The sequence below is a fragment of the Schistocerca nitens genome, chromosome 2 (assembly GCF_023898315.1).
Source record: "Schistocerca nitens isolate TAMUIC-IGC-003100 chromosome 2, iqSchNite1.1, whole genome shotgun sequence".
NCBI classification, from domain to species: domain Eukaryota; kingdom Metazoa; phylum Arthropoda; class Insecta; order Orthoptera; family Acrididae; genus Schistocerca; species Schistocerca nitens.
The window spans coordinates 605,882,037-605,886,581 of record NC_064615.1 but is presented as its reverse complement, the minus strand read 5'-3'; the positions used below and the strand labels follow the sequence as shown (position 1 = coordinate 605,886,581).

General features: G+C 46.2%; 1 pseudogene; it reads right to left on the bottom strand.

The window, feature by feature from the left end:
• Nucleotides 1-650: 650 nt before the first annotated feature.
• LOC126237990 (5S ribosomal RNA) lies at nt 651-768 on the bottom strand (annotated as a pseudogene).
• Nucleotides 769-4,545: the final 3,777 nt, after the last annotated feature.

Here is a 4,545-nt window from a genome sequence, read left to right as displayed (position 1 = left end):
GCAAAAACTACAACCTAACAAATGAAGCATTCCACTACGACCCGACGAAAGAATAACAAACACAAACATGTCGTAATCGGAAAAACGGATTTATCCCCAGAACACCACTGTCCTCTATCGAACTGCTATTCCAATTTAAAAGACTGCGAATTTCCAATCAAATTAGCCTACAGTTTTACAATTGACAAACTTTAAAATATTGCGGCATCAACCTCTAAGACTCCTGATATTCTCACGATCAGCTCTAGGTAGCTTGCTCTCGAGTAGCAAATTCGAAATATTTGTACATATATACACCGGAAAACAAAATGAAAACTGTTGTTTATAAACAAGAATTGTAATTAGTTAAATATGTTTTCGATAAGAAATTTTTACCTCTTATACTTTAACATATATTCTAAATAGTTAGAATACGTTTTCAATAAAATCTTTTTACCCCTTATAAAAAAGCACTCTGTCTTAAGGGCCACGAGTGGCCTACCGGTACCATCCGACCGCCGTGTCATCCTCAGTGGAGGATGCGGAGATGAGGGCGTGGGGTCAGCACACCGCTCTCCCGGTCGTTATGATGGTATTCTTGACCGAAGGCGCTACTATTCGGTCGAGTAGCTCCTCAATTGGCATCACTAGGCTGAGTGCACCCCGAAAAATGGCAACAGCGCATGGCGGCCTGGATGGTCACCCGTCCAAGTGCCGACCACGCCCGACAGCGCTTAACTTCGGTGACCTCACGGGAACCGGTGTATCCACTGCGGCAAGGCCGTTGCCCTTTTTAACCCTTATATTTTAAATTTTATCCTTTTTCTCCAACTACCACACAATGTCGTATCAACTCCCGGAGCGAAACCAGGTACCACAGCTAGTACAACAATATCAGGATTCACTTGAGTGAGCGTAAAGTAATCCTTCAGCTGCCGACCGATTCTTGCAACACCATGAGTGATACAGGTGAATTTAGTGATTACTCTACATATTAGGTACTTGAAAAGCCGCAGATGATTAGGTCTGTGGTGCTGTAAATGACTCGTGCGCCAGCAATCTTCGTCTCGAATCGTCCTTGTCGATCTTCCATCGCCTTGCTGCGAGGGGAGTGAGAGATGCTACTTAGGGATAAGCGAGGTGACGCCGGAATCAGCCTGGTTATAGAGAGTCAGGTGACCAGCAGCGTGTTGTCGTGTTTCCGGCTGTTGAAAATTGCTACAGGTGCCTGTAAAACGGTCCGCCTTGTGTGCGTCAAGTAGAAGGTGGCACCTGCGGATATCGGTTGTTGTAGTAGCGAGGGCAGTATTCACTTGTGCGACTGGTGGGCGCTTCGTGTTGGTGCCCTGTCAGCGCAGTGAGATGCTTTTGTGGGTATCAGCCATCGTATTGGAATATACACTCCAGGAAATTGAAATAAGAACACCGTGAATTCATTGTCCCAGGAAGGGGAAACTTTATTGACACATTCCCGGGGTCAGATACATCACATGATCACATTGACGAACCACAGGCACATAGACACAGGCAACAGAGCATGCACAATGTCGGCACTAGTACAGTGTATATCCACCTTTCGCAGCAATGCAGGCTGCTATTCTCCCATGGAGACGATCGTAGAGATGCTGGATGTAGTCCTGTGGAACGGCTTGCCATGCCATTTCCACCTGGCGCCTCAGTTGGACCAGCGTTCGTGCTGGACGTGCAGACCGCGTGAGACGACGCTTCATCCAGTCCCAAACATGCTCAATGGGGGACAGATCCGGAGATCTTGCTGGCCAGGGTAGTTGACTTACACCTTCTAGAGCACGTTGGGTGGCACGGGATACATGCGGACGTGCATTGTCCTGTTGGAACAGCAAGTTCCCTTGCCGGTCTAGGAATGGTAGAACGATGGGTTCGATGACGGTTTGGATGTACCGTGCACTATTCAGTGTCCCCTCGACGATCACCAGTGGTGTACGGCCAGTGTAGGAGATCGCTCCCCACACCATGATGCCGGGTGTTGGCCCTGTGTGCCTCGGTCGTATGCAGTCCTGATTGTGGCGCTCACCTGCACGGCGCCAAACACGCATACGACCATCATTGGCACCAAGGCAGAAGCGACTCTCATCGCTGAAGACGACACGTCTCCATTCGTCCCTCCATTCACGCCTGTCGCGACACCACTGGAGGCGGGCTGCACGATGTTGGGGCGTGAGCGGAAGACGGCCTAACGGTGTGCGGGACCGTAGCCCAGCTTCATGGAGACGGTTGCGAATGGTCCTCGCCGATACCCCAGGAGCAACAGTGTCCCTAATTTGCTGGGAAGTGGCGGTGCGGTCCCCTACGGCACTGCGTAGGATCCTACGGTCTTGGCGTGCATCCGTGCGTCGCTGCGGTCCGGTCCCTGGTCGACGGGCACGTGCACCTTTCGCCGACCACTGGTGACAACATCGATGTACTGTGGAGACCTCACGCCCCACGTGTTGAGCAATTCGGCGGTACGTCCACCCGGCCTCCCGCATGCCCACTATACGCCCTCGCTCAAAGTCCGTCAACTGCACATACGGTTCACGTCCACGCTGTCGCGGCATGCTACCAGTGTTAAAGACTGCGATGGAGCTCCGTATGCCACGGCAAACTGGCTGACACTGACGGCGGCGGTGCACAAATGCTGCGCAGCTAGCGCCATTCGACGGCCAACACCGCGGTTCCTGGTGTGTCCGCTGTGCCGTGCGTGTGATCATTGCTTGTACAGCCCTCTCGCAGTGTCCGGAGCAAGTATGGTGGGTCTGACACACCGGTGTCAATGTGTTCTTTTTTCCATTTCCAGGAGTGTATATCAAAGCTGAACTCTCTCCAGTATTGTGGCACGTTCTCAGCCTATATTGATGAGGGTTTATTTATGTGAAACCTCGGAAGGGCTCGTTAAAGACATAAGTAACTTACAGTGTTCTAAGCTGCCGGTAACGTTCTTTGTTGTTCTAGAATAAACTGAACTGTAGTGAATACAGAAGTACGGGTAACTAAAGATTCTGGTTTCAACTTGTAAGTAATAAACTTAGTGTGTTTTTGTGTAGGGTTAGCTACTTGTGGTAATTGCTTTAAATTACAGGAATCTTTTTGTATACTTGTTTCGCTTTGTTCAAAATTTTTCAAACTCAGCCACAGCTGTAGGAAGAGGCAGACTCGCATGACGGTGGCCACATTGATGGAGGGTAACTCTCGTACCATTAACGGCTGAATACGGCACCATCTGCAAAAGCTGAATAGTTGTTGTTAGCTTCATTTACTCACTTGCGAGTTGCCGCAATTGTAATTGAAACTATTTTCTGTATTCTGCAACCTTTCGCCCTGACATTATCTTTAAACATTAAAATTAGGCTTCGATAAACAGTCATTTGTTACAGACTGTAGAAGTGTAAGTAGGCTGTTTAGGTTTTCTTATTGGTAACGCCACGTAGCGCTCTGTATGAAAATCACTGGCTGCGCTGTGTGCAGTCTGTGGCTAGTTTGCATTGTAGTCTACCATTGTAGTGTTGGGCAGCGGCAGCTGGATGTGAACAGCGCGTAGCGTTGCGCAGTTGGAGGTGAGCCGCCAGCAGTGGTGGATGTGGGGAGAGAGATGGCGGAGTTTTGAAATTTGTAAGACTGGATGTCATGAACTGCTATATGTATTATGACTATTAAGGTAAATACATTGTTTGTTCTCTATCAAAATCTTTCATTTGCTAACTATGCCTATCAGTAGTTAGTGCCTTCAGTAGTTTGAATCTTTTATCTAGTTGGCAGTAGTGGCGCTCGCTGTATTGCAGTAGTTCGAGTAACGAAGATTTTGGTGAGGTAAGTGATTTGTGAAAGGTATAGTTTGATGTTAGTCAGGGCCATTCTTTTGTAGAGATTTTTGAAAGTCAGATTGCGTTGCGCTAAAAAATATTGTGTGTCAGTTGAAGCACAGTCATGTACAATTGTAAAAAGGGGACGTTTCAGAAGTTATTGAGAGCTTCCCTCAGAATATGTTACTAAGTTGTAAGTCAGTTGTGGAAATTTATATTTGGTACAGTTGAACATCACGTTAGTGTATTACTTATAGTTCAGGCTTTTATCAAAAATTGTAAAAATCTAGAAATTTTACATAACTATATTTACAGCTAACTAAGATTGGCTTCATAGGAAGGTATTTATATTTTAAGTGAATTTCCGTCTGTATTGGTGATTCACTACTTTTGCACGCAGTCACCGTAAGTTCCATTCTGTGGTTGGTAGTTTGTACATTGATTTTAGTAACTTACTTAAAGCTTAACTTATTTCAGAATAGCGTGTCAAAATTTAACTTTCTAAAGAAAATAACTTCACTGTTCAGATCAATGGTTTTGAATGGAGTCTTCGATCATTTCATGCAAGTGTATAGACTGTCATCTTGTCAGTTTTCATAATTTCTTTATTATGTTTTTAAACTGAGTGTAACAAAGTCTTTGTCATAATGTATCGTTTACTTTCAGTTCAGCACTCCTTGCCCGCTCCCTACCACTGCAATAAATGATCTCTTAACACTGAGAATTAGCTGAAGTGCTGAAAACAGTA